This window comes from Aythya marila (assembly GCF_965140915.1).
Source record: "Aythya marila genome assembly, chromosome: 19".
NCBI lineage: Eukaryota > Metazoa > Chordata > Aves > Anseriformes > Anatidae > Aythya > Aythya marila.
Genome location: NC_139060.1, coordinates 11220534 through 11233144, shown reverse-complemented (window position 1 = coordinate 11233144; position 12611 = coordinate 11220534).

The following is a 12611-nucleotide window of genomic DNA, read 5'->3' as shown; positions in this document are numbered from 1 at the left end:
CAGCACACCCGGCTGCCACCACGCTTGCTTGCATGCTGCTGCATGGCGTCAGAGCCCACAGGGGAAGGAGCCCACAGCATCTACCACGGAGAACAAGATCTCCTAATGAGGAGAAGAAATGGAGGAGAGAACAGCCTGGTGTCAGGCCTCAAATAGCAAACTTTGTATGGAGAATTTTGCTGCTGTTTTTTTTTTGTTTGTTTGTTTGTTTGTTTTGTTTTTGTTTTGTTTTGTTTTGTTTTGTGCAAGACGCACATAAAGCCAAAGATTACTGGCAAGTAAGTCCTCCAACAGGGCATGAGCTGGGAAGGGGGCAGAGGTGGCAGCTACCACCCTGGTTGGCTCCAGCGCCAGTTGCCAGTGCATTATGTTTATTATGTTTTCAGTGAAAATGGCTTATTCCAGAATGAGAATTTTCTCAGAAAAAAAAAATAGGGTTGTTCAAGATTCTTTTCTTGCTAAATTTTGTGGATCTAGATCTGGGGTTTGGCATTGTCTTTTCTTCCTGTTTGAAATGTCTTCTCCTTTCTCTTATGTGAAAACCAGAAGCAAAAAGCATGAAAAAAGGGTAAATTAAATTTAAAAAAAAAAAGTAATCAGAATGTTCAGGAAAAAACCCAGGCAGCACACCTGCTGCCATACGCACCCAGGTTTGGCAGAGCAGGGCAGCACCGAGCGGCCGCAGGGTGCTGCACGCTTGGAAGGGACGTGGCGTGCTGCAAGCGGCGGGGCCGGGAGCTGGCGGCTGGGCCCTCCCGCGCCGCAGAGTGACATGAATTAGCGTGTGACAGTGACAGAAAATGGAAAAGAATGGCCCCGCAAATGCAGTTACAAGAGAAAGGCAAATTGATTTAGTGGACATATGAGTATTTTTGAGAGAGAAAGCCAGAGAGCTGCATGACATATTCCAAGATACCCTACGATTGCTTCTCTTAAGGAGATGTCATTCAGATTTTCCTGAACTAGCCTTTAAATTACAGTTCTATAAATAGATAGGACACTAGCAGTATTTACAGTATGAGCATCAGGTGAAAAACTACAGCTTCTGCAGCATGTGCTCATCTCACCTTGTATCTGCCCTGCTGGAGGTTAACTCTTATTTCCATGTTAATGCCGTCTCAATCCCAATGACTGCCATTTGTCAAATTAACATTCATTTCAACAACCCAAAAGTGAGAGCTTTTAAACATTAATTCACAACTATGAGCTCTTCTCAGCACATTATTATGTTACTGTGATGAAACAAACTGCCTATGGAAAGATATAGATCCTCCTAGAAATGTTGGCACTGCAGATGGGAGAGGAAGCCCATTATGGAGGCTGAGCTAATGGGGGCTCAGGCAGGAGGGCCGAGGTGCCTGCAGTGCCCAGGACACAAAGAAAAGGGCAAAGCCACGGCGACGCTGTGGGCCCTGCATGGGTGGGCTCTGCCGGAGCGCGGGGCCCTGGCAGCCACCTGCAGTGCATAGTCCCAGCCTGGAGCTCACCCCCAGCTCACCCTGGTGCTCAGATGCTGCATGGAGGCTCTACACCACGTTTTCCAGCATGGTTCCCTTCACAACATGGCCCCAGTGGGATGCCCACCCCTCCAAAAGCAAGGCCTTTTCCTGCTGCAGCCTCCACCGCATCCCCAGGCACCACCTGGCAAGCACCAGGTCCTGCCTCTAGGTGACCACAAGTACGGAGATTAACATCTGAAACATTTGCATCTGTACTATTTTGAGCCTGCAATCCTTCCAGCTCCCACGATGGCCGATCAATGCGCTGTCTCCGATTAATGACAAATTAGGGGAAGGGCACCCTGCTGACAATGGCTGTGGAGGCCACTGCTGCTGGCGTCCCGGCCGCCGGCCCTGCAGACAAAAGCGGGAAGCGGGCCCGGCGCGGCACTGCCCAGGGACTTCCCCTGCACGGGGCCGCGGCTTCCCCGCCACACGTGTGCCGCCCTCGTGCCCACAGCCCCGCAGTGCCCTCTGCTCACCTTCCTCCCAGAGGGGCCGCAGTGCCTGCAGGACATGGCACCCCTGGGCAGCCACCCCCAGGGCGTCCCCTTGAAGCACCCCCGGGGCTGTGCGGCCCACGTGGGTGTACAGGGAAGCCCTGGGCAGTCAGGCACTGTTCGAGGCCAGCACACCCTGCCTGCCCTCCCCAACCTGCATCCCTCCCATCCTGTTTTCCAGAGCTGATTTTCAGGCTGAATTGTGGTGAGGGATGAGCTGAACTGACACGGCATTTGTGTCTCTTTCGGCCACTGTTGCTGGTGGTGCGCGGCAGTGCAGCAGGACAGGATTTTCCCTCACCTCCCAGTGGGACCGGAGGGCTCACTGGGGACGCTGAAGGTGCCGTTTCCTCTTGAGGACTGGCCTCCCTCCCACCACAGGTCCCGCATGGCTTGGCAGCATGTGGGACCCACAGTCGGGCTCAGCCATTGTGCACTACAGCTCCTGCATGTGGTGTGAGAAGGGCTGAGCTTCAGGCTCTTGGGAGGAAAATAACTGCCCACTGCACTCCAGGAGGCAGCCTTGGCCCGGGACCTGTGTTTGGCATTGATCCTCAGAGCCTGCTCCCAGCAGGCAGACCCAGGAGGCTGGGACTGGCAGCCAGAGGAAAGGACACTGGCAGTGCCACCACGCTACTGGTCCCAGTGCTGCTGTCCACTGCTGGGGGGGAGCTGCTGCCCTCCCACCTGCCCAAAGCTGCTCCACACAAGGCAGGCACATGCTCCCACAAGGCATAAATCCTTTTCATGTGCATTCATCAAGACTTAGCATAAAGGCTTTAGTGAGTGTTTGGGACAAGAAGACCCAGGGACATGAGTTGTCCACCTCAGACAAGCTGCACACAGCTGCACACAGCCTCAGGCTTCCCCCGAGCCAAGCGCCCCCGGTCTGGGTGCTGTGGGGCCAGCACAGAGCTGCCAGTACCATGGCTGCCGGCTCTGCCCTGCTGCCACCACCACGGGCATCGGCCAGGCTTTGGGTCTGCCCAGCCACGCAGGCACTGCGGGCAGCACCCAGCCCTCATCTGGGCTCCTGCTTTTCCTGAGGGTCTGTCTCCCCAAATAAGCAAAGACAGATACCTACAACTCAACTGCATCTAGAATAATACATGGCTCCTAACTGAATACAAGGTTGTAATTCAATCAAGATGTTCTGCTGACACTATAAACTGAGAGAGCAGCTCCAAGCAGCATGTATAAATGCCAGCAAAACCTCGAGACTGAATTACAGCTGCACTGTTGCGCCAGACACCGTCGCGGCTCAAACACAGGGGAACAAAGTCCTCTTTGTTAAACTAATTATTTTAATACATATAAGGAAAGGACAGAAAGGACCTGTTAAATATTTACCGTTTCAGGCCTGTTCTTCATAGGACATTTTTTCCGAATGTTGTTGATATAAGCTGTTATGTGTAGCAGTTAAATCTGACTATAAAATGGGAAAGGTTTGAAGTGTGCATGACATATTTCAGGGGGACTGGGTGACTCAGGGGGCTGGTAATGGAGCACGCAGCCTTTCACCTCTGCAGAGCTGGTTTGAATCCAAAAAACATTACCATCTGGAGGTCATTTGGCAGCATCTGTGTGACGAGTTGGGTTGTTCTCAGTCCCAGCGACCCCACGCTCACGTGGTAGGGAGGTCACCAGGCTGGCACGGTGCCGGAGAGGCTGGGGAGAGCTAAGGAGGGGGCTTGGGCTCCCCCGGCCGCCTTCAGGAGAATGCCATGAATGGTGTCCAACCCCACAAGCGCTGGGGCAGGCATCTGGCAGCGGGGCCCCGGGTGCTGAGCCCCAGCACCAAGATGCCGTGCAGCCCCTCGGCACCCTGCAGCCAAGAGCTCGCCGTGCTCAACCCTCCCAAAGCAGGCATTTCACTTCATGGGGAAATGCAGCCAGAGGGGCTTGCCGAGCGCGGGCTGGAGCTCAGTTCTGGCCCACAGGACCACCAAGCACCCGGGGAGCACCTCCCACCCCAGCAGCGGTGGCACTGCAGCCTCCTGGTGACATCTCCTGAAGGCTGACCCTCTCCATGAAGATTAATGGAAAGCGTCTGCCTCCAATGGTGCTGCCGCTTCAGTCTGTCTGGCTGCCAAGAAAATGAGACCTCCGCTCCCCAGCCCACTGCAGGCAAAAGGCGTCATCTGTGCCCCGAAAGGGATGGAGATGTTACAGCCTGGGTTAAGGTGGGGCTGTTTCCAAAACAGACGCTTGAATTCTGTATATCTCAGCAAAAACTGTAGGAAGAACTCAAATATGCAGAAAGCACTGATTTTCCACGTGGATGCATTGCCATTAGCCCTGCCCATTAATTAGAATAATGCTAATTGTTATGATAATTATGATTATATAGACTACTTCATATTTACTGAGATTGGAAATATTTAAGGCAAACCCTTGCAAAAGCTGTGTGGCTTTATCAAAGCTAGTAGTATCTTAGATAACATTTGAAATGCCAAATTTTCTATGAAAATATATATTTATATCAACAAAATTAAATTTCATCTTAAGCTTCTTATGATAAATAAAAGAAAATAAGTCAATAAAACAATAAATATCTAACTAGATGAAGCAGAAATTATATCCAATTATATTTTCTTTAAAACCCAATTTATCTGCCAATATTTTCTTTAAATGTTCATGTTACTTTTTCACTTACTAACAATAAATGCCTGGATGCATTTCAAAGTGGTGCCTTTTCTATTATTTCATTTCCTGGAGTCCTCGGCTTGAAAGGACATTAATAGCACACTATAAATAAAAAAAAAAAAAAAAAGAAAGAAAAGAAAAAAAAAGTTACTTAAGGATTTACAGCTGAGGATTTCTATGGAAACAAACTGAAGAGGGGAGTTTGCATCAGTGTGGGGGTGGTGGATGGAAACAAAGAGCACACTGCGAATAGAAAAGAAACTTTAGCTGCCACATGGCGACTTGGGGGCTCCCACCTGCACCCAGCTCTCACAGCCCCATGGGTTAGACAGGGCCCCGTGGGCTGTTCACGCACCACACACAAGGGTGCGTGGACGTGGGGCTTGTGGCACATGGGGGCCTGTCCTTCACCTCCATTCCTCACCTCTCTCTGCCTTTCCCTTGTTTGCCCAGGCTCTGTGCATTGAGGGGAGATGAAGAGCGAGTCCATCGCCAGCCCTTTCATAAATGGGAAGCGGATTTCCAAGTGAGAGGGACCAAAATGACTGGCATAACATAGGAAACAATTCAACAATCAAAAAATCTTTCACCACTTAATAGGATTTTATAAATTGAATTATCTCTTTAAGCGCTGACAGTCCTAGCCTATCAATCAATTAAGGGATGCCAGGCTCTCGAGCCTACAGACTCCCTTAGTGTTAGTGTGCTGCTGCCAGCGTGCTGCTTTTGGGGCACTTTGTCCTTTTAAAATTCCCCCATGGCCTCCTGAAGCCTGGGTGCTATGGGCAGGGGTCTCCTTGCAGCGTGGAAGGGGTCCCACCCTGCACCCCAGGGGGCAAGCAGCAGCGCAGGAGGTGTGAAGCGCCTGCTGTGCTGGCCATGGGCGCTGTGCCATGTGCGGAGAAGCCTACCCAAAAGCCTTGCCCCAAAACAGCCCTTCTGTTCACCACCAGCTCATGAGCAAGCCCAGTGTCTTGCCACACTTCTGTACATTGTGCAGCTACCATTTGACAACGTCTGAACTTCGTAGGTTTTACTTGCACCATGCTTTCTTTTAGCCTGTATCTTGTTAGGAGACTGTCGGCCCCAGAGCACGTTGTATTTTACCACTGAGTTATGGGCTGCAAAAAAGAATGAAAGAGTTTGTAAAGAAACATGTTACCCAGCCCTAACTGTTGTTGCAGGTATATTTTGCAGCTAAAATGCCTTCCAGTACTTTACAAGTTGTGTTTGCACCGTGGGGCACTGCAGAGAGCCGTGCGGCACAGAGCCACAGCGCCAGGGCCACGGGGCACAAATCCCACTTGCTGCATTCTGGAGGCCAGACAAACCTCCCGAGGGGCAGAGGCGGCACAGCGCCCCGGGTCACTGCTGGTCTGGGGGCATTCTTTTTGGTACCTTCCATCTAGATCTCTGCAATTTGCTTCTCCACACTAACGGTGTATTAATGCAGTAGGTGAAGCTTGCGTTATTGATGGCGTGTAGGACCAGGTGTTCACAGACGAAAGGTTAGTTTATTAATCCACTGGGAGACCTTATGAAAAACAAATTCAGGTAAACAACATATTTTTCTTGAGTGCTTTTCAAGATTTAAAGCAGGGATCCTGTTCTCTGAGTCTCTTTGACGCATTTCCATTGCACTCTGTTATTACACTCTTCAAAAAAGAGAGATTGCTTCTTGTGCCATGTTCTTGGGGAGAGAGCAGGAGAGAGAGAAATCTAATTGAATCTCCTGCCCGTGTGCACTGGACAGCATCTCCTTCCAAGTTATGGATGGTCTTGAGAGTTACTAAAACACACAGCCAGGCATATTTGAAAGACATTTTTCTGCTCAGGGCCCCACGGCATCCGTGCTGTATCACCTCCTGTCTGCCCCGGGCGCTCTGTCCCTGCCCCCTGCTCTCAGGGGCTTTGCTCCCTGCGGAGCCCGGCTCCCCCCCATACTGCAGCAGTGTCAGCCGGGCCTCTGCAGCTCATGGCCTGCTGAGCCTTGGCAAGGGGCTGAGGCATTCATGCGCCTTCCTGCACTGCCCTGGGCTGCCCGAGCCCCCCGGGGCAAGGTGTTGGCTTGCCGGGGAGGAAGCCGGTGCTGAACGCTGGGCCTGGCGCCACGGAGCAGCCCCGCGGCCCCCTCGGCCTGTGTCTCGCCCAACCTCTGATTGTGGTGCTTGGGAGAGAGAAATCCCTGTGCCCCGTGTATGACCACTGGAACTTGATTAAGCACTGAACTTTAATTAATTGACTGACTTGGAGTAATAAGGTTTGCCGATTCACTTTGCCCAACAAAGAAGTGAATAGTTAATTTACACTACACTGTCAGGTGCGAGGCCTGCCCTTGTACAAACAGCCGCTCGCCAGCCGCGCCATCAATCAGGCGAGGTGCCGGCAGCGCGGGCAGCCCGGGTGCAGCCACTGCCCTGCCACCGCCAGGGCTGCTCCGGGCAGGCAAAGCAGGAGCACCCTGCGACCGGAGCCATGTCCAGCCCCGCTTAGCCAACGGGAAACTGCTCTGACAGGTGTCAGGGGGCTCTCGGGGGGCCTGGAGGGGTCCTGGGGGCCTTGGAGGGGCCTCCTGCCTCCACCAGCCCCATGCTGGGCCGGTGCTGCCACCACCGAGGTGCACATCGGCGGCACTGGTTTGCCATCAGTCACGCGCGTGCAGCGCTATTGGCGTTTCAACGCCAGCAGCTGGGGAAGCTTTCCAAACATCAGCTTTCCATCCAGCTTAATTATTTCCACCCCACGGCCATGCGATTAAAGGTTACAAGGTAAATCCCCTCCACCTGGTGGGGGTCAGCCCTATGCTAGTTGCACCAAAAGCATTTCCCAGCTGGAATGGGCGCAAAGCACCGGGGCGAAACACCCAGAGCAGATGCCCCTGCCTGCTTCTGCAGCATGCATCTTCTGCTCTTTAAATTGATTGGCACTTTCTATTTGAGGAAAAATGAGTTCTTAAAATTGAAATACTGGTTATTGTTATGGTAATACACTGAGGCTGCAGCAGGAGAGATTTTAAGATACAAGAAAGGTTCGTTTAAATCAAGCAACTGATAGGTTAGTCTATATAAAGTACTCAAGACTAATGAGTTCAGAGGTATCTACGGATTGGGTCTGGCCCCCTTAATGCTGCTGATTCAAGTGGTAGGTGCAGGTAATAACCAAGATAACCTGAGGCCTCCAGATCATTATTGCTTTATCACGTTTTGTATAAAATATTTTCGGCCTCATTTAGGATGTCAGCCTTTATCAAATGTTTCCTTGCATTAAGTGCACCATGCACAGCCACGTGTAAGACAGATGCATCCCTACGGCGCGCGCCTACCTGGCGTCCAAACAGCGGCAGGGGCAGAAGCGCTCCGGCACCCTGGGAACCTGGCAGGGGGACGTGGTGCTAAGCAGAAGATTTATGAATAATGTAACAACAGAAGTACCGAGCCCGTATTAGCACGACATAGTGACTGATTCCCAACATATGTTATTGCTTTCTCTCATCTTTACCTGAAATTAGCAATTTAGAGTCCATACCTTTATTTGGAAAATAATAGTACACGCAGAATTATAAAAGTTTAATATACTCTCAGTAAAATGAAAAATGAGTGGTTATGATATTGTCTAACACTTTCAAATGTGTTTATTAATTCATGTTTTAAATCATAAGTTTCATTCTGCAGGAGAGTCATACACAGCAATAAGCAAGTTTTAAAATATTAATGAATAAACAATATTTCTCTATTGAAATATAACATGCTTCTTTGAACAATGTACCACCGGTAATAAATCACAACCAGCAGAAAATTGCATTTCATATTTAATACAACTTGAACTCTGCCTTTTTATAAATGATATCTTTTTTGTTTAATTGGCGTCAGTTCAGATCTAGCAGATTGCTAATAAAATTCTGGATTTCCATATTTAATGACGCGTGCTCTTTATGCTGAATTTTACCACAAAAAAAAAATGCAGCCTTTTATTATCCTAATAGATGGCATTAATAGGTGACTCATAGCATAAGAAACAGCCCCTTTTCACTCTCCCAAAGCCCTGTTTGGGCTCTCTGGTAGGCGAGAGGTGAGGGGTGAGGGGAGGCAGCACAGCCCTGGGGGTGGTGGCCAGAGCAGGAGCAGAAGAAAGAGAAGAGAAGGAGGAGAGGAGGAGGAGAAAGGAGAAGAGGAAGAAGGAGGGAGGGGCCTTCCCTGCTGGGGCACTGCCCACACCCCCCCTCAGGGGACCCGCTACCCACCCCAGCAAGGGCTCTGCCCCGGCAGGGCACAGCCACGTGCACACCTATGGCACTCCTGCACGAGCACACGCGCCTACACCCACATTAGTTGCTGCAGATATGAATGAAATTAATTGGTTTTAATTAGCCTGAGTAAACAAGATTCTTAAATTTGTTGCCACATGAGGGTTTTGGCAGTCTCCAATAAATTAATCCTTTTTATTATATCAATGACAGGGAGATGATCAAATAGGCTTTGATATAGATTTTGGGATTTATCACCTAGTAGCACTCTGATATGCTTGAACTTTTTTTCCTGCTGCTGCTGCTGGAGGCAAGAACCAGGCTACAAATGGTGTTTGCTTCAGAACCTGCTTGCAAGCGAAGCTGGGGATTTAGCAGCAAATGAAAGGGGGGACACACTGGAAACTTTGAAGAAAAGTTTGTTTCTGGAATTTGTTGCAGCAGAATTTTCAGTGAGCCAGGTCGCATGGGAAGAGCTGGGGGGGCAAGGCAGGTCCTGTGATGAGACATGACACGTGGTGTGCCTTCTGCGGTTGGAAAGGCTGAGCTGAATGCACGGCACAGGCTCTGGCTGGACCCAAGCAGGTAGTTTGGGGTCAGGATCTGGCTCTGCAGGCCCTTCCAGCCCGAGCCAGCTGCCCGGGTCGCACACGGCCAGTGGTGCCGACAGTCCCTGTGCAGGGGTCGGTGGGCGTGCGGCACGGCACCCCCACCGGGGCTGCACCACTCGAGCGGCTCAGCCCCAGCCCCCCCCCCAGCTTCTGCCCCCACTCAGACCCCATTACCCGGTCTGTCACATCCACTCCTCTGCTGCGCCAGGTCCTCCGAGTGCACGGCAGAGCAGGGACAAGCGGCCCCAGCCTGCGGGAGGTGGGTTTTACAGGGACTCTGGGGCAGGGCTGGTGCCCGCGGCAGATTTCTCACTCTGGCACATCAAGTCCGATTTCCCAGGTACTGCCATGACCCAGCCCAGCACCTTCAGCACAGCTGTCACCAATGCTTTAAATGCCTGCACCGTCCTCCCACTGTCACGCAGCAGGAAGAAGTGAGCGGCTTTGTACTGCAGATGCACAGGGAGAGCAGACACCCTGCCCGCACCCTGCCCAGCCCACGCGCTCCCACCCGGACAGCCCACGGGGGTGATTTACCTGCGGCCCCGTCCCACACCGTCCCCCCTGTGCAGTGGCTGGGGAGCTGCTGTGCACAAAACCTCTGCTCACCACCACCGAGGGAAGGATAACTGGATGGGAATTCTAATCATATATTATATTACCGTGTCATATTAGACTAATAAAATCCTAATATGATACAGGAATGGGGAGCATATCATAACTCCTCTGTGGCTAATACAATGCATGCAATAAATCACTCCCAGGGCTTATCCTTAACAATTGTATCAGTGCTTTCTGTGTCATGCTGATAACTCAGTCCCTCCAATCTAATGGTTCACTTTTCTTCACAGTCCATATGGCAGTGACATTAAAGCTAATGAAATAAAATAAAATTTGCCAATCTTTGAAGAATTCCATTCTTTAAAAAAAGATGTATTTTATTAACACAAACTGGAAACATCTTCAGTTACTTGGAGTTATTTTTATCACATTGGAAATACATGGCACAGATATTAGCATCAGCATCGTACATCTGACTCTTGCATAGTCTTTGCAAAAGACATCCGTACAGGGTAACAGAGTCATTCGGCCTAGTGCACTTCACGCCCAGTTCACCCATCAGCAGAGCTGCCCCCGTTTAACCAGTTCCGAGGGCTCTGCCTGGCCAGAAGGCCGCAGCTTCCCTCCCTCTTCCCTTCCTGCACCAAGGATCCTTCATCACATCCAAGGCCAGATACACGTCACCAGGAGCTTGGTGTCTGAGTGCCGGGAGGAGGTCATCCATCGTCTGCTTTGCCTCTGCCACAGGAGGGCCTTGGCTCGCAATTCCTCACGCTGAGTGCGAGAGGTCTGCAGGGGCTGCTCCGGGGGATGCTGGCTGGAGCGCTGTGTGCCGCGGGCATCTGCACGGGCGTTGTGTCCTCCTGCGGGGCACCCCGGCCCCCAGCTGCTCCTCGCTGCGGTGGCCGTGCCACAGCCCCCGGCCTGGCCCCGGTGCGGAGCGGCTCAGATGGGGCTGGGTTCGGGGCTGGTACAGCTGCACAGAGGGGAGCACAGGGATGGGACCGGGGCTCTCCCCGTGGGCCTGGCGCAGCTCCGTGAGGTACAGCACATCGATGGCACTGGCAAACCTTCATCACAACAGTGCTGGAGTTCCTGGGAGCCACTGCAAATCCCCGGCTGGTCCCACTGTGCTCCAAGGGGTCCGGGCTGGCGCGCTGCAGCAGGTGGAAGGATGGCCATGGGCATGGGGACGGTGGGCTGCGCTCCTCCGCCACCACTGCGCGCTGGTGGCACGGGGCTCCGGCGGCTCCGCTGGCAGTGACGCTCACACGTGCCGACAGCTCAAAACCTGGATGTGGGAATTTGGGTTGCGCCACTGAAGAGTCCCATGGGCAGGAGGGAAGGGGGGGTCTCCTTCCCCACCAAGATGCTGTGGAGGGCACGTGGAGTGGTGACAGAGGTCCCACGGGGCGAGCCGGCCGGGCTGCGCGCAGGAGGGCTCCTTACTCCAGTGGCTGCTGCTTGGAGAGGCTCGGACGGCCCTTCCAAGCATAGCTACCGGGTAAAACACAATACCATCAACAGCACTGATCTTAACACTGGTGCTTGCAGTAAACCTTTCTGATGTGTGATCAAGCCTCAAGGACAAGATGTTTATTATTTGCCATGTAACCACGTGGCTGTTCTCCAATGTAAGGAAAGGCCAAATTGCACTTGTAATTCAAAGGGACCCAAAGCCTTAATGCTGTAAAGAAGCACGCTAATGATGCCCAGCGGGCGCAGGGCATGCAAGTGCGGCCCAAAGGTTGTTGATGGCCTTCCTATGAACCTCCTCAGTGCATGACAGGTCCTTGCCTGTGGCCAGCAGAGATGTGATCAAGATGAGGGACGTCTGCGTGTTCATTATGCTGCCTACGCCTCCACTGACACACTTTACATTTAAAATACTGTTTCCATTGAGCTGGAGCATAAACACAGAGCTTGTGGACTTAGAGAACTCCAATAGCAAATGCAAAGCATTCTGTTCTTTGTCGTCTGTGCACAGAAGTCTCCGGAAGTCCACAGTCCCTGCCTGCCCCAACCCTTGTAACTGGCAGTGAAGGCTTTGCAACGCATGTTTATTTATTTACTTATTTATTTAAATGCATCACCGGTAGTGAAAGAAGCAATGTTCAATTCTAAAACTGATCGAGAAGTTGTCTGCTCGACAAACAAAAGCAGAAGCAATAATTGGTGCTCAAGGGCATGTGGGATACGGAGGGAGGTGAGTGTGGCTGTAGTACTGGGGGTGGGAGCAGGTGAACAAAAGTACCTTACAAAATAACCTGATACGAGAATTGTTGATAAGAAAAGCTGACCCACAAGCTAATTGAATCATGCAAATAATCGTTTAGCCACCAAAACAACACCTACAGGCTTGAGCAGCTGACTGGAAAGGCAACGTGATGAGCAGGCAACTCCTGCGGAGCATCGCCCGGACTGCCTCACGCAGGCTGGCAGCAGTGACAGCTAGCCCTCCTCCTGCCTAGCTGCGCTAACCGAAGGAGTAAGTAGTTATATTTATCAAAGACCATTTGCTGCAAGTGATTAACGTTAATTTGATTTCCTG